Here is a 24487-nt window from a genome sequence, read left to right as displayed (position 1 = left end):
CAGATCTATTTCAAGAAGCAAGAAATGTCCCTAATATACAACCTAACCTCACACCTACAGAAGCTAGAAAAGGAGCCGCAAATAAAGCCTAAATGAGGGAAATAATAAAGATTCGAGCAGAAACAAATGATGTTTGAACAAACAAACAAAAAAAACAGTGAACAGATCAATGAAACTAAATGCTGGTGCTTTGAAAGAATCAACAAAATTGATAACCCACTAGCCAGACTTATCAAAAAGAAAAGAGAGAGGATCCAAAGAGATAAAATCAAGAATCAAAGAGGAGAGATTACAACCAACACCACAGAAATCCTAACAATTTTAAGAGAGTACTATGAAAAATCATATGACAACAAATGGGGCAATCTTCAAGAAATGGACAAATTCCTAGAAACTTACACCCTACCAAAACTCAAACAGGAAGAAATAGAAATTTTGAACAGATTCATAACCGCAAAGAAATTCAATCAGTTATCAATAATCTCCCAACAAACTTAAGTACTGGGCCAGACAGCTTCCCAAGGAATTCTATCAGAAATTTAAAGAAGAGTCAATATCGGGGCACCTGGGTGGCTCAGTCGGTTAAGCGTCTGACTTCAGCTCAGGTCACGATCTCCCGGTATGTGAGTTCGAGCCCCGCGTCGGGCTCTGTGCTGACTGCTCAGAGCCTGGAGCCTGTTTCAGATTCTGTGTCTCCCTCTCTCTCTGACCCTCCCCCGTTCATGCTCTGTCTCTCTCTGTCTCAAAAATAAATAAACGTTAAAAATAAAAATAAAAAAAAAGAGAGTCAATATCTATTCTTCTCAAACTGTTCCAAAAAAATTAAAAAAAGAAATGGGAGGAAAACTTACAAACTTATTCTATGAAGCCAGCATTACCTGATTGCAAAACAAGATGAAGACCCCACTGAAAGGGAGAATTAGAGGCCAATATCCCTGATGAGCCTGGAAATGGAAAATTGTCACCAGGATACAAGCAAATTGAATTCAACAGTACATTAAAAGAATTATTCACCACAATCAAGTGGGATTTAAGCCTGGGCTGCAGAGCTGGTATGATATTTGCAAATCAATGTGATATACCACGTTAATGAAAGAAAGGATAAGAATCATATGATCCTGTCAATAGATGTAGAAAAAGCATTTGACAAAATACAACATCCTTTCTTGGTAAAAATCCTCATGAAAGTAGGGATAGAAGGAACATACCTCAACATCATAAAGGTCATATATGAAAGACCCTCAGCTAATATCATCCTCTATGGGGAAAAACAGAGCTTTCCCCTGGAGGTCAGGAATATGACAGGGATGTCCACCCTCACCAATTTTGTTCAACACAGTACTAGAAGTCCTAGCCTCATCCATCAGACAACAAAAAGAAATAAATTGCATACAAATCAGCAAGGAAGAAGCCAAATGTTCACTCTTCACAAATGACATGATACTCTACGTGGAAAGCCCAAAAGATTCCCCCAAAATACTGTTAGAACTGACACATGAATTCAGCAAAGTTGCAGGGTATAATACAAACCTAAAGAAACTGGTTGCTTTCTATACACCAATAATGAAGCAGCAGGAAAGAAATTAAGGAATCAGTCCCATTTTTACAATTACACCGAAAACCTTAAGATACCTAGAATTAGGGGCACCTGGGTGGCTCAGTTGGCTAACGATCCAACTTGGGTTCAGGTCATGATCTCATGGTTAGTGAGCCCCACGTTGGGCTCCATGCTAACAGCCAAGAGTCTGGAGCCTGCTTCAGATTCTGTGTCTCCTTCTCTCTCTGCTCCTCCCCCGTGCTCACTCGCTCTCTCAGAAATAAACGTTAATTTTTTTTTTTTAATATTAAGATACCCAGGAATAAACCTAACCGAAGTAGAAGAGCTGTATGCTGAAACTATAGAAAGCTTATGAAATAAACTGAGGAAGACACAAAGAAGTGGAAAAACATTCCATGCTCATAGAATGGAAGAACAAATATTGTTAAAATGTTGATACTACCAAAAGCAATCTTCACATTCAATGCAATCCCTATCAAAATAGCATCAGCATTCTTCACAGAGCTAAAACAAACAATCATAAAGTTTGTAGGGAATCAAAAAAAAATTAACTGAAAAAGAAAACCAAAGCTGGAGGCATCACAATCTGGAATTCAAGATGTATTACAAAGCTGTAATCATCAACACAGTACGTACTGGTACAAAAACAGAAACATAGATCAATGGAACAGAGTAGAGAACCCAGAGATGGACCAACAAACATATGGCCAAATAGTTTTGGAAAGCAGGAAAGAAAGTCCAGTGAAAAAAAGATGGTCTGTTCAGCAAATGGTGTTGAGAAAACTGGACAGCAACATGCACAAGAATGAAATTGGACCACTCTTGCACCATACACAAAAATAAATTCAAAATCCAAGACCTAAATGCGAGACAGAAAATCATGAAAATCCTAGAGGAGAAAACAGGCAGCACCTTCTTTGACCTCAGCCACAGCAACTTCTTACTAGATGTGTCTCCAGAGGCAATGGAAACAAAAGCAAAAATGAACCAATTTATCATCAAGATAAAAACCTTCTGCACAGTCAAGGAAATAATCAACAAAACTAAAAGGCAACTGAGAGAATGAGAGACAATATTTGCAAATGACATTTTAGATAAAGGGTTAGTATCTAAAGTCTATAAAGAACTTACCAAACTCAACACCCAAAAATACAAATAATCCAGTGAAGAAATGGGCAAAAGACATGCAGAGACACTTTTCCAAAGAAGACATTCAGATGGCTCACAGACACATGAAAAGATGCTCAACATCACTTATCACCAGGGAAATACAAATCAAAACCATAATGAGATACCACCTCACACCTGTCAGAATGGCTAAAATGAACAACTCAGGAAACAACAGATGTTGGCAAAGATGCAGAGAAAGAGGAACCCTTTAGCACTGTTGGTGGGAATGCAAACTGGTGTAGCCCCTCTGGAAAACAGTATGGAGGTTCCTCAGAAAAATAAAAGATAGAATTTATCTATGACCAGGACTACTCTAAATATTTACCCAAAGGATACAAAAATGCTCAAAGGGGCACATGAACCCCAATGTTTATAGCAGCACTATCAACAATAACAAAATTATTGAAAGAGTCAAATGTCCATTGACTGACAAATAGATAAAGAAGACATGGTGTATATGGAATATTACTCAGGAATCAAAAAGAATGAAATCTCACTATTTGCAACAACATGGATGGAACAAGAGTATATTATACTAAGTGAAATAAGTCAGAGAAAGACAAATATATGATTTCACTCATATGGAATTTAAGAAACATAGCAAATGAACATAGTGGAAGGGAAGAAAAAATAAGATAAAAACAGAGACAGAGAGAGACAAACTATAAGAAACTCAATTACAGAGAACAAGCTGAGGGTTGCTGGAGGTGAGGTGGGTGAGGGAATGGGCTAAATGAGTGATGGTTACTAAGGAGGGTACTTGTTGGGATCAGCAGTGGATATTATATGTAAGTGATGAATCACTGGGTTCTAGTCTTAAATCAGTACTACACGGTATACTAACTAACCTGAATTTAGTTTTTAAAAAAATAAAACAAATTAAAAAAAATCTAACCCACTATCAGGCTTCCATTAAAAAAATGAGCTGCTGGCTTGTCAAAAGTCTCAGGAGTGACCACTCCAACAGAGAAATCAGCATCCACTGGTCAAGTCCTACAGAGTATCAAGGCCACAGAACTACAAAGACTAACCCAGAATGGAATTGTCGTGCTCATCCATAGACAATGGATTCTTCCCCGTTAAAAGGAGATCTTGAGGACCTGAATCTCTTGGAAATGATAATTCTATGGCAACCCATCAGTCTGAAAGGGGTGGGGAATACATCCAAATGAAAAGCAAAAACAAAGGAAAATATATTATTTAATAGCATCTTATAAGAGGAAGAGCCATTCCTGAAAAGGACGATTTACTTAATGCCAGATATATATATGAACATCTTTTCTACGTGGAATATATGCAACATGGCCAACATGTCTCATTGTGACCTGGTTCCAGAAAGTCTACTTGGACTTAGCAACAGTGACAAAATCCTCAGAGATCTAGAAAAAGACTGGACTGTTTTGCCCACTGGCCAGTCATGGTTGCCAAATTCTGGATGAAGGAATTTCAGAGCAGTCTTGGAGCCTCTAAGTATGAAGTGTGACTATTTTGTGTCAGGGTAATGACAGTGACCCAAAAAATGACACAAATGCACTGATGTTTAAAAAATTAATAATATGTATGACAACACAAATGTCCTTGTGTTTTCCCACTAGTGAAGGGGACGTGTGTTGGGTTGATCAAGTTTCATCTTCTCTAGAATTCAAGTCAAGTCTCTTTCCAGCCACAGACCAAGTAATTCCATACTCTACTTCTAATACCAGAACTCTGAACAGAAGAAAGAAAAGTACTCAATCTACTTTCATTCAGTATCCTCTATCATCCCTATCTTGCTATTCAGGATCTCAATAGTGCTGAAGTGAATGATGTTGATTTTTCTTTGTTTGGTTTATTATCCGAGTAATTGAAGAACCTAACCCCTTGACATGAAACAGAAGCATAAGTCAAATACTGTTTAAAAAACAAAACATCACATTGTTGCAACACGCACAGTGGTTTTATCTGCTTTAAAGCTGTTGTGCCGAGTCTGACAGTTCACAGCCAGCGGTGCAGATTCGCCAAGCGGTAATGAGGGCAGTTCCCCTGCCCCAGGCGAGCAAAGCACAGCAGCTCCCCTCTCCACTCCTCCTCCTACCTGTTAGGTTGGCTAATAGGCAATAATCCCCTTTAGTAACGAATATGGGACAGATTGCTTCTAGAGCCATTTTTAAAATTCTAACGGGGGAAAAACCTCAAAAATCTCTCAAATGAATCATTTGGGCTATTTGCTGCATTCCAGGGACTGGTTTTTATTTTTAAAAACACTTTCATGAAACGGGGCTTTGAATCTTTTTACCAAGCAAAACTGATCTAGTTACTTTTCTTCATTTTTACTCTCAATTGGCTCTTGTGGGCCTCTAGAGTTATTTTCTGCAGCAAGAGGTGTGCTGTCCCCCCAGATAAGTAGATGTTGAGCGGATGGAACAGTGCGATCTGTAGATGCCTCCTCATGAAGTTCAAACAAGTTCTGAGGCCTCAGACGCAGGATGTTTTGAATCACATACATTCAAAGGACACTAAGTGGGTACATGATTTGGTGCCTAGGACTTTAAAATTTCAACAAAGCTGAACCAACACAACATTTTTCTCCCTCTCATCTGTGATGACTTGATACGTAGAGTCTTTTGGTAGCACAAAGGTCCCGTATAGGAAGTTTCCTTTTAATATACAAAGACCCTGGAGAGAAAGTTCACTATGCAGTGCTTTGGTCTGAGTTACAAAAAGACTCTCTTCCTCCACACTCCATCTCAGGACTTGGATTAGCAAAGTATGAGTTGGATTTCAGCCTCCCTGCACCCACTGGCCTGGCCTCTCACTGTTGCTGAAAAGTACTTTGGTATCTTTGCAATCTTAGGGAACATTTCTTCTCCCATTCATTGATCACATGTCTTGGGCATGACTATGGGTAAGGTGCTGGCTCTGTGGAAAATTTACTGGTGAATAAAATGGTAGGTTACTTCAGAAAAGGTTCCTCATTCTGAGTGCATGAATTCATGAGCAATGGTGCAGAAGGTGCTAAGATAAAACGAGCCTGGTGCGGAAGAATATTCTGGTTTCAGTGGAGTATGGGACAGTCATGGATGATTGAGCTTCTAAGAGGGCTTGCAGGACTAGCCAATAGAAGGCCATAAATTAAAGAAGTTTTAGAGGAAAGGAATACTTTGCCAACACTGAGCTTTGAGGACACAGACTTGGTGATGGTCAACAGGACAAACTGGTGTTTGTCAATGGTAGAGGAAATCTGGAGGCCAAAAGCCAGTTAGGAAGTTGGTAGAGTATATTATTGCCTAAACATTCACCAGCACCTACCAAGGTAATATTATAAAATCTTAATCCTGGATATATATTCTCAGGCCTGGCTGTAATATTTGATTTAAAAAATAAAATAGGACTAAGTAGAATATGTACCAATCCCAACTAAAACTTTTAGAGTCATCGTATGATTCCATAATATGCTCCCTTACCTGACCTTTACCACAATATCCCATATTAGGGCTGCTCCTTCAGTCTGGGTCCTAGAGATCAAAAAATACTCCTTTTTTTTGGTAAGCTACTTAGTTTTATGGATTATTTGTTAGTGCAGCATAACATCCTAAATTCACAGACATGGGAAGCTAACAACCTAAAAGGTGAAAGCAGTAAGGTTTTAGACTAGATAAACACAAGCAGTATTGTACAGGAAAAGATACAACAATAACCATAACAAGAACAACAAACCATCATCTACCATTCATTTAGTATATATACATTCAGAATTATGGTAACCACATCTCATTTAGTCCTCGTAGAGCTAGAACTCAAACATTTACCTGTTTAACACTGCCATACATGCTCTTACCCACTTTTCCCAACAACCAATAATCACTTGGTGATTGCTTATACATGTGGGTTAACTCATCAGGCCTGGGTTGCTCAAAACCTGCACATTCTCAAGAAAGACTTGTCTTCAGAACTAGTCCTTGGCTGGCTCCAAGCCCAAGCACACTCTGCCTGGTGAGTGCTATATGACTAAGGCCTTGTACCATACATTATCAGTTTGATCAAATAATTTATGCTAACAATGTGATTTCTGTTGAATGTCTGTTTTCTCCCTGCAGATATGGAGTCTGAGTAGATGAGGGGAGTCATGCTAGCACTGTATGCCTACATAAATGACCGCCCCCCCCAAAAAAATCCTGGACATGAAGACTCAGGTGATCCTCCCTACTTGGAAATACTTTGAATATATTGTCACACATCACTACTCAGAGAATTTAGTGCATCCATGCAACTTCACTGAGACCCAAGTTTTTTAAGCTTGAATCTAATTTCTCCTCATCTTCATCCTATGAGTATTTCCCTTTTCTCATTTTAATCTGTATCTTTTCACTGCAATCAACCATGACCCTGAGTGTTACAGTTGTTCTGGGTCACATGAGTCCTTTTAGCAAGCCAGCAAGCCTGAGGGTAGTCTAGGAAAGCTGTGACCTAAGAACCCAAGACAGGTGAGTGTCAAAAAAGCTCCTCAATTTTCAAGTCTGGGTGGCTCAAAAAATGGTGGTTCGCAGAAGGAATTGGTGAGCAGGGTGGGAGGCAGCAAAGAAGGCAGCTGAGAAGCTGAAACAGCTGAGAAGTAGAGGAAGGAGGGTAAGGTTGGTGGTTGATTTACGTATCCAAGTAGGCGTGCGCAACGGGAAATGTATAACTGGAGTCTATGCTGGAAGCTCAGGATGGACACAGAAGTTAAGGGCTGCAACCATGAAAATGCATGAGAGTACTGTGAAAAAGATTAAAGGAACGGCAAGAAGTTGAATACAAATTGTGGAGGATGTAACATGGCTGCCAACGAGAAGGGAGATAACTTATACCTACTTCCCAAGTTATCATAAATCATGGTCTAATTTTGTATACATTTTTATTAATCCAGTATACCATAGGCTTTATTTAAGAAAATCACTGCTAACGAGTTTTTTTTCAATATATAAATAGCATTAAAAAATCAGCAGTATTGATTTTCTCATATAATCTTCATTTTCAAGTGCACTGAAAATCTTATCTCATGAGCAAAGCATTCACAAATGACTGTGATAAGCATCAATACTTCCAAATAACCTGGGGCAAAGGGAAGCCCCAGTCATTCATACTATTTGTTCACGGACCTGTGGGGCTGCCACCAGGGATATTTTTTATAGGTTTATTTATGTTGTTAGCCACCCCAAAATTGGGGTCAAAATGAAGAAAAATAGCTCTGCTGCATTTTCCTCAAACATCAAACAAAGCTAGAGGCCAAGAGCATCAACTCAAGCCTTTCACTTCCACAGTTTTCCATTGTGCTTCTAGATTTTTTTTCTATACAAGAATGGATTTGGGGGGCGCCTGGGTGGCTCAGTCGGTTAAGCGTCCGACTTCGGCTCATGTCATGATCTCGCGGTCCGTGAGTTCGAGCCCCGCATCAGGCTCTGTGCTGACAGCTCAGAGCCTGGAGCCTGTTTCAGATTCTGTGTCTCCCTCTTTCTCTGACCCTCCCCTGTTCATGCTCTCTCTCTCTCTGTCTCAAAAATAAATAAAAGTTAAGAAAAATTGAAAAAAAAAAGAATACATTTGGAATCACTTCAGAGGTTCCTTCAAATAATGTTGCAGTGGAATTCAGAGTTTCTACCTGACATTCCTCCACTTTACCTGAAGAGACAGCTCCCCCCCACCTATGTGTGCCCCCAAAGTACTTCTTACTGAGGCATCAGAAAATACTATATCTGTCTTAAATGTTCTTTTTTGGTACATCTACCCTTTTATACTAGATAAGAACATGCATTCTAGTTTTAGAAGAGCTCTATGAATTGGTTCTCGGGCCTCATACTTGACAGTGAACACCAGGGAAACCTAATCAGGGCTATAGCCAGTCTTGCCCTACCATACCTCTCACAGTGGAGAATTCCACTCCAGGAGCTTAGACTCATTGAAAGCCATTGAAAGAGCAACATTCAAACCAGTGTCTCAAAGGCTCCCCCATGTGTGCACATGAAAAATAACACCAGAGGAAAAATTCATTGGATTAAGTACAGAATAACAGGGATCAACTTTCCTATCTCAAAAATGTGCAAAGATACAAAAAAATACCATGTTATACAATTATTATTTTATTTACACACGTGTCCCGTTTAAAACCTAAAGAATAATTAATTGGGTTGATTTTGTGCAGATTGTAGCATCAGCAAATGAAATACATGCATAAAAAATTGATTTTTATAAGAAAAGTGAAAGGGGGCAAAATAATGAAAAATAATTGGATGTGTTCCAACTGTAAATACAAAAAGAAAAGATAAGCCATCTGAATGCAACATAAATAAGCGATTTAAATATTTCAGCCTATAAAAGGAATTACATGAAAATAAACCAAAACATTTGTTGTACTTTCCAGAAAGCATTTGCATAATGGAAATATTTTCAAATTTCCCCTTTTTGCCAATTTATCTTTCCCTTAGGGAAAAACATACTACAGCTAAGACTGCTGTGTTAACCAGCGACTTTCAAGCAAAAGGTAGGTTTCCAGAATATTAAAACCAAGCAAAGATTTTTTTTTCCAACCTCCGTCTTTTACAGATGAAGAAACTGAACTCAGAGGAATGAACAGACCTGTCTAAGCTCACACAATAGAAAAGCTGAGAGCAGACCCCTAGTCTGTTTTCTAGTCCAATCATTATTCCTTTACACTATGCTATCACCCAATTTTTAATAATACTAACAAATAAAAATTAAAAATACAGTAACAAATAGTTCTTCTAATACTAAAAGGTACTAAGCACTTACTCTATGCCAGCCATGTTTTGAAGTACATTGCATAAATTAACTCACTGGGCACTGAGAAGAATCCTCTGAGGTTCTATTATTATCTCCATTCTACACATGAGGAAAGGAGGCACAAATAAATACCTCCCCTCAGGATCTGAGAGATTAAGGGGTAGAGCCACTATAATGGCTAGCCACACAGTCTAACTGCAGAGATAAAATTCTTTTTTTAAAGTTTTTATTTATTTATTTATTTGAGAAAGAGAGGGAGGGAGGATGAATGGGGATGTTCAGAGAGAGAAGGGGACAGAGGATCCGAAGCAGGCTCTGTGCTGAACAGCACAAAGGCTGATACAGGGCTGGAACTCACAAACCTTGAGATCATGATCTGAGCCAAAGTCAGACACTTAACCGAATGTTAAGTGTAGCCACCCGGGCTCCCTCAGAGATCAAATTCTTAACCACAGGTAACTAAATATGGTGCAGAAAGTAAAGTTGTTATTCAAAATGCAAAGGGCATCAGATGTAGGAGTAAACATTACTCTTTAGGCAACATAAAACTAAAAGCTGTGATAATTAAAACAGAAGTAGGATCAACTTAAAGGGAATAAATAACAACCAGTTCAAAAGGAAAATTCTTACCCAATTAGAACAAACCTGAAGCTTTATAAGTATCCAATTTCATATAAGTCATCTAAATAGAGGGCTGCATTCTTCAGTATACCAACTGAAATCAGGCTCATCTATAATTAGAAATTATTCTTATGTATTCATTAACCTAATCTCTCTTCTAGGCAACTGGTACTAAGCCTATTTGCCATGCAATAAAACCAAATTTTGTAATGTGTAGATGTGCTGAGGCTGGGGGGGGGGGTATTCTCCTCCCTTTTCAATTGATCCAAATTAATACAAACTGCATAAAGACAGCAGTAACTACCTAGTTTCCACATTCAATGGTTAAGTTTCACCTTGCCAAACTTCTATTTTGTCCTCCTCCAGATGCTCTCCCTCTCCTGCCTTCTGTGACATCATTCCCTTGGCCCTTGCCTCATCTTTCACTGCTCGTTAGCAGATTCCTCCTCCTAAATCTGCTTGTTAAAGATTGGTATTCCCAGAGCTTGGTCCTTGCTGGATTACTCCTTCCCCCTACCACTCCCACCAACAGCTTCTCTCCTACTTAGGGGCTGATGCCTGGCTTCCAAATTGTGGTCCCCAAGCTAGTTCTCTCTTCTAAGCTTGACAATATCCATGGAAATACCACAAATTCAGTGTAATCAAATCCAAAACCCTTACATTTCACCAAAAATCTTATCCCCCATTCCCACCTTCCTTAGCTTTGTTTGAAGGGTTCTCCCAGTCTATAAGCCCAAAGCTTGAATCACTCCAGACTGTTCCCCTCTCTGTCAGGACACATCCAGCTAGAATGAAATTTCTATGGATCATACTTTCTAAACTGCTCTTAAGTCTTTACTTCTTACTTCCATTCTTATGAAAACCACCTAACATCCACCGATCCACCATCATCCATCTGTCTCTCCTTATGCAGAAAAAAAAACCTAAAAACTCATTAGTTTGGGTTCCACAGGGTCTGGAAGGATGGCAGGGCTGGGGAGGAAGTCAATGTTGGTGTGTTAAGGATCAGATAACCTCTGTGAGCAATCAAGACTGTAGCCCACTAGGGACATCGGGAGACTACAGAGCATGCTGTATATTTGTCCCACCCCAGATGCAAAGAAGCAGAGACATTTATCCATCAGTGTTTGGGGGCTGCTCTCAAGGGAGTTCACCCCTGGCTCTTCCGATCTGCCTCCTTACAGTCTTGCAAACTGGTAACGCTGACACTTGTAGCTAACTACTGTCCTGTCAGGAACACCGACTGCTGAGATAAAATGAGAGGGGCACTGGCAGTGCCTGCCTCAAATCAGTGCATGGCTCCCCAGGGTTTAGAGAAAATCCAAGTGTCCCTGTGTAGCCCACAAGATGTTCCATGATCTGTTCCCCACATGTTTTGTTTACGATTTCCCAGGCTTCCTGCCCTAACACTCCTGGGCTCTAGTCTCACCAACCTACCAGTGGGTTCCAGGACCCTAATGCTATTGCCACCTCTGCGTTTTGCATCTATTATTTCCTCTTCTAGGAATATGCAACTCTTCCTCCCAGCTCTATTCCCATCGACACGGAATACCCCAACTTTTTGATGAAGATATATACAGATTACAGATCTCCCCAACCCAAGACCTCAAACCTTCCTTCAATTCCTTACACCCATACTGAGCACATCTGCCTGTGCCATTGTCCTGTCTTGTATCTGTCTCTCTTAGCCAACTGCATAGGAGTTACTAGTCCATGTGGCTAGACCAGCTTGCTGCGGTGTGAACTCCGGACCAGCAAGGACTGTGCATGATTGATCTGTCTTCCCAGAGCCCAACACAAGGAAAAAGAACAACAGGAAAAACACCAAATAATTCCTGACAACTCTATGTGTCATAAATACATAATGTAAGTTTCCAATTGATAAGACAAAGCTTAGATCAAAAGAAAAACAAAAACTGGTTGGGGGTAGGGGGATAGCAATTCTCTCTTTAGTGCACCCTTTTCTAAAAAACCAAAATGCTAATTAGGGATGTTATTCCTTACATGTGAGGTATAAATCAATTTGGTCCATTCTGTCTCATCTTCCTTAGCTATATGCCTCTTTATTGCACAGATTTCCTTAAAGGGAATCTAATGCTTAAGACACTCTGATAGGAAACCCCTGAGAATATATCCTCTACGTATTTACTCAGGGATATTTTGTAACATGACAACCTCTCACACTCAGGCTCTTTCATGTGCCTGACAGTGAGTTACCCTTACACTGAACTCATTTAGATACCCCTAGAAAGACGATACAAGCAATGTAATTACCCTCCTAAGACCTGCTTTACAGGCCTCTCAAGGTCACCAGCATTTGTCCCCAGCTGAGCTGTCCCTGCAGGGGATTTCCACCAGCTTCAATGCTGATGGGCAAAAAGCCAATGCAGTGTGGGATTGGGGATGCGGGTAGGGATAGCCCTGCCCATCAACTTTCTATGGATTGGTCATAAGCAACTTGTTTACTTGCAAATGTACCCAACCCTGAATAATGATTCAATTCTGATTCTAGTGCTTTTTTTTTTTTTTTAAGAGAGGATGAAAAGGAGAAAGGGGTGATGAACTATTTCTAGAGGCCATTTAGTCCAGCTAAAATTGATGTGAAAACTAAGCATACTGCAGATATCTTTGATCTGGGATCCTGTGACACAGTTTGTGCAGGGCAACTGTTGTTTGAAATTCTATGATTCATTGATCACTTTCACCATGTCTGATGGAAACTAAATTGCCTCCAATCCATGCAGACGTGATTTCTGCTTTTATTCCTCTGTTTCGCCCCGTCCTTACAATTTCACAACAGGAAGGAAAAACAATCACATTAGATCTTCCTTGTTGAAGGCTTTAATATTGGGGGTTGCCTTCCATCACCTGTGTTTTGGGTCTTGCCCTAACCAAAACTGGGATTCTTTAATAGGAGATGATAGCAATCTACAAATACAATAACAATGCAATCTGTTACAGCAAAAAGCAAAGAAGGAATGTTTTAATGCCCTGCACCCAAGGCAAGTCGGCTGTTTATGTTTTATTTCATATTTTCAGACCCACTGCAGGCAGCCAAGGAGTTGCTACTCAAAACCTTTCACTGACCTCATAAGAAGCAATGTAAATAGACTTCTTGCCCAAATGACGCCAATGCAAAAACCAGTGTCTATGTGTTTTTGTATTTGGGGAAACTTTTGTGTATATTGCTTCCAATTCCTTATGCAGATGAACAGAGTTTTGCTTTGGTGTAAACTGATAACAATCTTTGCAAGTTTCTGTTTCTCCTGGTTCCTCTTGACTGACTACAAAACTAAGGTAAGAAAGAGCGGAAAGGTAATGGGGGTGGGGCACGGAATGGGGAACACTGTACTGAACTCCCCTTTTCATTGCTACACTCCTTGGTACTCTCCTTCCCTGGCATCCATATCCCAGAGCTGTTTCATGGCCAAAACCTTGTTCTTAAAGCCTTGAGGTGTCTAGTAAAGCAATACCCAGTGGTTAACACCAACTAACAATTAATTCAACAAATATCCCTTCAGTACTCTAAGACCAAGTTATGACTTTTCTAAGCTTGTTCATTTCATTGCGTTCTCATCTCAACATTCCTTTGAAGAAATCGAAGACAGGGTTTTAATTCACATTTTATCATCCAAGAAACTGGAATATATAGGTTTTGTACTTCATTCACAAATAAAATGCAAATCTGTGAGAGTGTAAGGATAAAACCCAAGTCTTAGTAAGAGGAAACCCAGTGAGTGTCCTTTCCCTTATCCTTCTTTATCTTACTGCAAATTCCATTTTACAACAAAGGATGGTGGAAAGAGATTGGTGTCTCAGAGCTTCTCCGTCAGGGGTCTATATGCTTACGGACGAATGTTTAAGATTCTGAGGCTTCTGTATGCAAAAAGTTGATACAGGTGCATTTTTCTGAGGAGAGAGGCAATAACTCCAAACAGTTAAGAATGATTCAATCACATGGTTTATATTATATATACTTGAAATAACAAACCAATTACATATGCGACCTGAAATTTCTCCTTCCTCTCACACAAAATGTACCTTACTGCTATTATCCACTTACAACCATATCTCAAAAGTAATTGCTTAAAGTAACAATAATCATTTGTTTTCTCACAGACCTTCATTTGGAGCAGGGTTCAGCAGGCATAGCTCATGTCTGTTCTACATGATGTCAGCTGGGTCACTCAACTAGGACTGAATGATCTATTTCCAAGATGGCTGTCACACATGCTGGAAGCTGGTTCGTCTCCAAGTGGGCCTTTCTGTAGAGTAGACTTAGCTTCCTCACAGCATGGTTGCTGGGTTCCAAGAGGGAACACCTTAAGAAACATGAAGTGGAAACTACCAATATCTGAAAGCCTGCACCCAAAGACTGACACAATGGCACATCTGCCAGATTGTATTGCTCAAGCAGTCACAATGTTCAAGGGGAGACAGCACAGACTCCACTTCTTCATGAGGTGACTAGAAAAGAGTCAAAGGATTTTGAGGTCATGTTTAAAAAAAAAAAAACTGCCACATACCTCCCAGAAGTGGTTTTCTTCCTGTGGTTTGCTATGTAACCATTCTTCCTCTCTTTCATAGATCTTTCTGTGTGAGAAACCAGACTCTGCTATTTTCTCTATTTCCCACCTCCCAGGAAAAGTTGGGAGGTAATTCAGCCTACTACTTCCAATGGCCCTGCTCCTCCCCAGTGACACCTAGCTCCATGGAATCCAATGCAGGGATTCTATAAGGCATTCTATGTAGACTGCTCATTTAAAGAAATCCTTGACAGTAACTTCAGAGGAAGAGTGACTGTCCATTCTGTCTGAAAATAGGAATAAAAGTTACTTTGGGGGATTCATATTAGATACGAACTATGTGAAAGGACATAAAGAGACTGACCTCTTCCAATCATCCCATCAACTGACAATTATACCTAGAGTATCCCAATTCTGTCTGCTTCCAGTCACTAGCCAACCACCCTACCCTTAGAAAAAAAAAAGGAACTTATTCGTATTTCCAATTAAGTGTCAACCAGTACTTACATTATTTCCATCACTTTCCCCATTCTCTTTATAAAGTGAAATGACTGATCTGTAACATTGGTCATCATCGTTGAAAAATTCTCTGGTGCTATCTGCCCTGGGCTCCCTCAGGCAGGTACTTGGAATTAGCCTGCTTTTTCTCTTCAGCAGAGGTGATAACAGACCACCAGCTGAGGAGAATATGTTCCAACTCCAGACCTGAGGTGTCTATAAGAAGGTTTCAAGTTTTGAGTATATTCTCACCTACCCACTGTCCCCCATTCATAGCATCCAGGAACCCTGGAAACCACATGGATTGTTTCCTCTTTTCTGACATAAGTCTTCAGGTCTTTATTTACAGATCACCTTCTCTGTGAACCTGCCCTACAAGCTTTATCCACAATTTATAGACTATATATATATATATATATATACACACACACACATATACACATATATATATACATATATATATGCATATATATATACATATATACATACACACACACACACACACACACCACTTCCCTTCACCTTTCTCTATACTTTCCTTATCACTGTATATGATGCATTGTATTTACTTATCTTATTCATTGCCTGCCTCCCTTTCTATAATGACAGCTTCATAAAGGCAGGATTTTTTTTACATCTTAATTACTAATGGACCTAAAATAGTACCTGACATCAAGGATACGTGCAGTAAATATCAATAAATAATTGAATCAGCTACTGATCAAAACTCTAACTGTGCCCACATGGTGATAACAAAGGGTTCCTAGTCACACTGTCTGCACTGAAGTTGGAGAACTACAGGCCTAGCTATAGCAGCACCCCATCTTTATCAGATTCCCACTCCTGCAACAAATTACCACAAATTTAGTTGGCATACAACAATAAAAGTTTATTATCTTACAGTTCTGTAGGGCTTAAGTCCAACACGGGTTAAAATAAGGTGCTGGCAGAGGTCTGCTCCTTTCTGGAGATTTTAGGCAAGATTTATTTTCTTACCTTTCTCAGCTTCCAGAGGTCATCACACCCCCTTGCTTGTGATCGCTTCCTCCATTTTCAAAGCCAGCACTTTCACATCCCTCTACTCTTTCTTAATCATATCTCCTTCTCTTTCTCTGCTTCCTCTGTAAGGATTACATTGGACACACTCAGTAATCCAAAATAATCTCCCTATTTCAAGGTCATCTATTAACAATCTTAAATCCATCTGCAACCCTATGATCTGTAAGCTAACATATTCACAGATCCAATGAATGAGGGCATGGAACTTTTTGGGGGGTCATTATTCTTCCCACCACATATTTCTCTAGAACAACGAAAGAACGGGTAAGTCCTCCCCTATCAATCTAAGAGCTGTGATGTTTCTGATCCAGATCCACACTCCATCCCTGGGTTTGGTATAGCACATACCTCATGAGACTTAAAGACAGAAGATGTGTATACAAGACCCTCCCTGAAATAGCTGCTTTTATAACCTAGTATGATCAACTCCATCACCATCACTGAGGCCCTGTTTTCTCAACAGAAAAACACAAATAACAAAACCTACTGAGAGGGCTACTACAAAAACTAAATGCAGTAACACTTATACAAGCTCTATAAATGTCAAATTCCACACAATGTAAAGAATCATTATTATGAGAGAGATCCGCAGCAACAGCAATATTCTAAGTTTGTATTGAAGGTGGCTTTCATCATTTGGCTCCCTGAAAGAAATAACCTAAATTATCACTTGCATAACTTTGGATGAATCAGAAAATTGACAACACCATCCACATCCTGCATTACCATTACCTGGTTTGTGAGGACAAGATTGTGCAAACAAACTAATTATGAACAATGAATTTGGTTTCTCCTGTTTGAAGATTCATATATTTTTCTTCAAAAAGTAACACGAGGAAGCAGATTATCCTCACCTTTATCTAATCTAAGAAGCAATCACTATTTATTTTTATACTTCCTTTTAGACTCCTTAACATGGGAAATGTGTCTCATACTTTTTTGTGACTTTGAAGAGCAGCATTTTCCTTGGTACGGATGCCAAAAGAGTATTTGTGAAATTAATGGATGGGTTAATACATGAATGATTACTAATTGGTTAGAGACCCACATGAGAAATACGCCCATGCTGCTCATCTACAGTTTATAAATCTTCCATTTCCCAGTCTCTTGTTTATTCCATTCTGAGGTTCTAGACCTCAGGGGTTCTGAACACATGGGGAAAACGGCCTTTGCATGGCCTCTGGAAAGTCATTACAATTCTCTTTAAAGCAATTTCGTTGAATGGAGAGCACCAGTCTTCAATTCATGCTCCCATACACCACTGTCATGATGAAATACCTCTTCCTAAAGTTCCCCTAACAAGGGTACAACAGGGAAGATTTTGAACTGGAAATTCAAGTAAAAGCATTGAAGATCTGCAACATATTTAACTAGGTACTTCCCCCTAAGGTAGTTGTAACTACTGCTTTTATGAAGCTAGGGAAGCATTTCATAGAAGTTAACAAGTGTTATTAGTGGACAAAGATCTGATGGTGAACCTCCTGGCCTCTGATGGGCCTCACCCCAAGAAGGGCTTATATCACAGGGGTCAGTGGAGGACACCATCAGATAGGTTTCAGTAAATCAAGGGCTTAGACAAATCTCCGAACCTGCTTCTGTCAAACTCAAGCTACAACCAATTTAAACCTCCACAGGGTAGATGCTTCATACATGGGAACCACTTCCTAAGAAGACAGTGGGAGCTGGGCCCCTGGTGACTCCATACTGCCTGATTTGCCAAGAGAAGAAGGCTTTTCTCAACTGAGTCTTTAAGCAGTGAGTATCTGTGCTTAATACTTAGGGGGTCAGTTCCATTTATTTTCCCTTCAAGCAGGAACACTGAAGAAATAAGAGTTGTGTGTTGCCCACTGCAATTAGAAAATAATGCTAACTCGACTAAGAAGTTAAAAGAATAAGCTATGTTTGTATTGAACTTCCCCTTAAATACTCTTGGACTTAGAATATAAAGGGAGAGAGGTCTTAACAATGTGAATGTCTGCCGGCAACAGAAAATTCCAATTCAACAATTCCCTAATAATCATTTTTGCCAAACTCATAACAAATACCTCAGAATTTACTCAAATCTAATACTGGAGTGGCAACATTTCAAACTATTTCCCCTTTAGGAACTCAAGGAAAGTAATGAATGACTACTAAATCTTTCTTTACAAACTTACCAGAGATTCTGGCAAAGAAAAAATTATCTCACAACAAAATATTAATTGAAATCTATTAGGAGCGCCTGGCCAGCTTAGTCAGTAAAGCATGAGGCTCTTAATTGAACTCTATAATGGAACTAACTCACACATGGAAAAAGAGAATTCAATAAAAATTTCCCTGAGAGGGTTATTGCCTACAGGTTTTCCTAAATTTTCTAAATCTGTATTTTCAAGTGATATGACGTTTTAGTGCAGTTTATGAGCTAAATAGAACTTTAATTAGCAAAAGGTGAAATACATTTCAGCCATCTGAATTTTTATTCAATGTTATTTATATTAATTCCAATATGTGTTCCTCCCAATTTTTCAGTAAAATCCACCTTTGTCAAACAGGGATTTCCTATAATTTTAATACAAAGGCTCTAAAACACACACACACACACACACACACACACACACACACACACACACAGAATACTTCAGCACAGATGCCAATCTTTCCTATCACAGCATTGTTTAGTGAACTGGTTTCAAAAATAAAAAGAAGAGAGAACAATACATTTTAAATTACAGTAACAACTCTTTCCTCTTCGTGTAAAATTTTCTCTCCATACCTTAGCTTTTTATCCCTGGGCATAATAATGTTCATTATTATTTTAAAATTAATTAGGAATTGTATTTTTATGAAGAACTTGAAACTCTTTGGAGATTTACTATGTTGAAAAGAAAATGTATACATGTTTCCCAGAGCAGGTTATGTTTCAATTACCTACAGATTTGCCTGAATTTTCTAAATCCTTGCTTATTTTCAACTAAAATAACATCTTGTTCTCTTCAGTATTAAGAACTAAATTTAACTCTAATCAACAAAGTTAAGTTTTATCAGCCAGATTTTCATTTTCTCTTATTTACATAAGTTCCAATCTGTGGTCCCCTAAATTTTCCATAGCAAACTCGGATAACCAACTACTAAGCACAAATGAAGTCAATATTCTAGTCACCAGCGATGATATTTCAAATCCCTAAGTTGTCTTATTTGCACGTATTTAAGATCTTTGAGGATGGAACAGCAACAAGGTCATTACTTTGGCAGAGTCCATGAATCTCCATGAACATCCACAGATCTGAGATTTTCTACACCTTGCTTTGAAGTAAACATTTTGTTGAAAGCAAAAGACCAATTCACCAAACCAAAGAATTCTTGCATAGGAGTTACTAACTCTCTCACATCTTTACCTGCAGGGTAGTCCCAAAACTCAACGTTGTTTAAGGTTACACTAATACTTCTAAATTAACCCACAATAACACAGATTTTCTTCAAAGGGCCCCACCCCAAGACCTATCCCAGCCAATGCACAGGTACAGTGTGATTCTCCTAAACCAAATCCTGTTCAAGAAGAGATTTCAAGGTCCCAGCAAATCCCCACCTCAGTTATCAGAATAGCTGTACCAATAGAAAGCTAACAGCCTCCATCTGACAAATAACTTGTTGAAAACCAATCAACCACAGACAGCTTATTATTCCAAAGTGCTTTTAAAATGCAAGGTCTTTGTTACGTTTTGGAAATTTGACTTCTACTATTTAAGATGGCCCATTCCACAACAATGGCTTCATAATTAGATCTATTTATTTTGACAGTCCATAGTTCCTGATAAAAGGCCATCTGCAACGTTTTCAAATTAAGGATTTTTCCTACAAAGAACATTGTTATTCACAACGTGAAATACTGAGGCTTGAAAGGAAAGTGTAATCAAAGACCACAACATAAAATTCCATTATCTCAGTGTCTGGTTTTGCCTCTGCCTTCTCAATTTAAAGAGGAAGAATGAGAAGTAAATGTACTACGTAGCGAGGCATAAAGGATGGGGGAATAGAATTGCTGAGTTCAATTGCAAATATCTCCTGAGCCAAAATTTTGACTTTTCTTTCTCTTTCTTTTACATTTACAAAACATAGTACATCCTCTACACTATGTCCTATTCATGTAGGCTATCAAGATTAAGATGGGAGAAAAAGCAAACAAGCAAACTTCTCTTCAAAACCCTCCCACCATCTGCCTCAGCATCCATCAACCACACCTGAATGTCCATTTGATGAGCTGGACTCCCTTCCCAGTATTACTTTCTCCAGGCCTGTTCCTTACTGCTGCCAGGGCCACCAGGTAGAATAGTACAGGTTCTGCACAAAGGTCTCCAGTGCAAGGGGCCAACTAAGAACTGAAACTTACTCCACAGTTACCAAGAGAATCAGCTACTATTGCCCAGCTGGGAAGGCCTCCTATTTGTCCACTGCTTTGCAAATACCAGAGGTATCTTGCCATCACCAAGGAAGTTATTCAGCATTGGCTAAATTAAGTCAAGGAAAGTGGTCAGAGTAGTGGTGAGAGCAGTCAAAGTGTTAGCCACATTCACAGGCCTGTTACTAGCTGGACAGACCACCCAATTTCCACCTTGACCACATCAGTTCATTTCCAGACAGGTCTTCACTTTGATCGGCACCAAGTGTCTGGCATTAGGTCATCTAGATCAGGACTATCCCCAGCTCAGGTGACCCCCCCCCCCACCTTGTCTGAGTTCTTGAGAAAGTCACTGCCCCATAGAATCAGTTGCTGAGGGGAACCTTGACAGCCCTTGGGCCCACATACTTCCCAATGCAGGAATTCCCTCTACAGCATCCTGTTACATCAACCAAACTACACCTGAACACTTCTAATGAGTAAGAACTCCTCCAAAAGCCACCCCTTCTGGCTTTAAGAAAACCAGCCTTCTTCCTCTTCTCCTGTGTCAGGAATAGAATCATTAGCTACCATTTAGTCAGTGCTTATTATGGGATTTAGATAAATGGAGTTATTTAATCCCCAAAGCAATCTTGTGACAGAGGTACTAACACTACCCTTTTTCAAAAAAGGAATAAACTCAGAGAATGAAAGAATGTGCCCCCAGATCACACGGCTGAATGAGGACCTGCCCCAACGTCAGACTGCAGCACCCTATTTGTATTCACTAAGCTCTACTTCTGCAAGTTTCAGTAACTCTATCTCTTCAAAATACAAGAAGATGTACATCCCCATTGTGAAATTTTAGGTCCCTGAAATTCCCTAATTTGGTTATTTATACTAATGAAGGAGAAAAAGAGTAAGTTTAAGCAATATTTAAACTTCACTTGAATAATTAGTATTTATATCCTTCTATCTGATCCATTCTAGACCTATTTTATAGTTGTCCTCTCAGGAAGTAGCTTCACTTCTCCATTCCCAAGTTTTTGGGTTTGGATTGTGAGAGGTCACAGGATGAGAGCAGGGGTCAGTGCAATATTACTTTTGGGTACTGCTTAAGAAACTTCAAGAAAGCAATGAAGTAAAACAATTCTGAATGCTATCTCTTAACCTTTTCTTCTATTTGAAATACAGAGTATTATTAAATTGTTTAAAAGAAAAAAAGACGTCAGCACAAAGAAAAATTAAAGGCCCGAAAGAATGCCTTTGGATAAAATGAGTTGAACATACATTGTCCCATCGTGCCTTTCCAGCACCTCAACTCCTTTCTATGTTTAACGAATTACTCACCATATGGTTCTTTGAGCATACAAAACTACTTCCATTGGAGCAGTCAAAATAGGCAGATTCTTGCTTTTGCAGCCCCTCTGCCAATTCTAGGGCACAAATCATAAGCTTTCCATGAGCAGCGAAACACACCCATCCTGGGGCTTCAGATCAGGGAACCACGGACTCAGGGAAGAGGGAGCTTCCCCTCTGGTGACTGTGACAGCAGCAGTCAGTTGTCAAGCAAGGAGCATCAGCAGAGCCAGCCCCAGCAGTGGGCATGCCAGCCCCCACGTTGTGTCCAGCCGGAGCAGAAGAAATGGCTCACCAAGCTGGTTCCGTGTCTGACTCTGATGGCAGTTCTGGCTTCTCTTTGTTCCCACCCATATTCTAAGCCTAGCACCCGAAATTTTTCAGAGATTCTACCAGATGCCTGTTACCTTTCAGAAAATTTCTGTTACATTTAAACCAGCCAGAGTCAGCTTCAACCACTTGCCTTCAAGATTCCTAAGGGATATATTATACACAAGGACATATTTGTGCTACATCACAACAACTGCAATGGCATCAGGCCGTATTAGGAGCTGCCACCAAATCCTTACCAGCATGTGAGACTTAACCTACCCTTGGACCTGAAAAATCACAAGGATGACCAAACTCTCTTATGTTTTTTTTTTCATTACTACATTATGCAATGACCAGTCTCAGAATCTCAGAGAATGGGAAAGCAGAAATGGATGAGACTGTAGTTCGTAAGTGTTTCATGGTTTCCCCACTATTCTTAAATGTAAATTCTTAACAAATCCCAAGTCTATTTAACAATATATAAATTCCTGTCCTAACATTCTGTTATAAATTATACTAGTTTATACAACTAAAAGTGGGGTTGAGGTGGTATTGGAGGTGGAGAGGTGAAGACTGCTTAATGCACAAATTTTTTATTTCATTGTGTATCAGGGCAACATCAGCAAAACACAGCATGTGGGGCCAAAGCCTTCCAAGGTATTTTAAAAGAGAATCAGTCTTTATAAACGGGAAAACTGCTATAGGGTACACAGGACTTTATTACACAAAAGCTATGCTTTAAATAGAGGAAAACTGTTTAACAAACCATCATGTGTAGAAAAAAACGTCAAGGAAAGCAAGGACAGGATAAATATGAATCTCAAAAAAGTGGTTCAGAGGAAGAAAAAGCAAAATGCGAAGGGCTTATCTTCCCTAAATGAGCAGGGGATACACAGGAGTTTGTTTCATTATTAGGCTTTAAACTACTTGGACATACAAGGTAATTCATAATGAAAACTCTAAAGACACAAAGGACAAATAATGATAAGACTACAACAGACCATGTTACAGGAATAGCTTTCTTCAGTCTACTTAATTGTGGAAGCCCCCTGGTTAAATAACACATACCCCTGGAGCAAACACACTCTTGCTCTATCTTAACATGGAGGACAGAGCCCACATCCTTTTCATGGCAAGACCACCAGGCTGATAGCAGCCCTGAGTCAGATAATCACAAGCAGGTGGAGGTGATAGCTCGACATTGATCTTCATCAAGGGTAATTCACAGGCTCTCTGCAGCCTCTCACTCCAGACTCCATTTCAGGGATCCAGATGTTAAACGTGACCATTGGCTAATTCCTTACTTTAACAGGCACTTCCCAGGCAACTCCACCCCTGCAGACACCCCTCCAGTTTGCCTAGCCTCGATTAAAGTGCTGCTTATTACAAAACATTGACAATGTTCCCGGAACATGTTTGCAGGTCTGCCTCAATCAACAGATCTGTCTGGCTCAATAAACTGATACACTCTGGCCTCTTCCCTGCAACATCTTAATAAGACAGCCAGAAAGCTGCTTTTTTGTTAACCTTTTAAAATGTTAGACATGAGTCTTGATAAAACCTAAAGCTCAGTTCCCAAGTGGATGAGAAACAGAACTCTAACTGCTCATCAACCAAGTATAAAAAAAATAAAATCCAGGGCGCCTGTGTGGCTCAGTCCGTTCAGTGTCTGACTTCAGCTCAGGTCATGATCTCACCATCTGTGGGTTTGAGCCCCGCGTCAGGCTCTGTGCTGACAGCTCAGAGCCTGGAGCCTGCTTCAGATTCTGTGTCTCCTTCTCTCTGCCCCTCCCATGCTTGTGCTCTGTCTCTGTCTCTCAATAATAAATAAACATTAAAAAAATAAATAAAAATAAAATAAAATCCAACAGAAAAACTTCTATTGGAACCCTCACAGCTGAGAAATACAATGAATGACTTCCAGTGCTCCCTCTAGGAGTGGATGGTGAGGGGTCTGCTGGTAGACACTGTTTCATTGTACAAGAAATGCCTGAAAATAGCAATAATATGAGAACAATAATTCCATCCACCACATTCTCGTGGTTTGTGTGACATAATTGGAGAAAGCATATGAATTTGTCCATCCAAAGATCTTCTGGTTAAATCTCACCTCCACCGTTCTTTTGAGTCTTCTTTCCCTCACTTGTGTGGTGAAAACAATAAAGTCTTCCTCGTGGAGCTGTGAAAGAAATCTCCACCATGCTGTCTGTCATGTGGAAGGTGCTCAGCAATTATTGGCTCTACTCCTATTCCCTAGAACAGCTACAGCCACAA

At 39.6% G+C, this 24487-nt stretch overlaps 1 protein-coding gene across 3 annotated transcripts in view; it reads right to left on the bottom strand.

The window, feature by feature from the left end:
- Positions 1-24487, bottom strand: part of LOC128778304 (cAMP-specific 3',5'-cyclic phosphodiesterase 4D-like) — a 475712-nt gene that overhangs the window by 343191 nt on the left and 108034 nt on the right. The window lies entirely within an intron of this gene.

This window comes from Panthera pardus, unplaced genomic scaffold (assembly GCF_024362965.1).
Source record: "Panthera pardus isolate Hobbes unplaced genomic scaffold, ASM2436296v1 HiC_scaffold_2, whole genome shotgun sequence".
NCBI lineage: Eukaryota > Metazoa > Chordata > Mammalia > Carnivora > Felidae > Panthera > Panthera pardus.
Note: the sequence above shows the minus strand (reverse complement) of the source record. Positions and strands in the feature narration are given on the sequence as shown.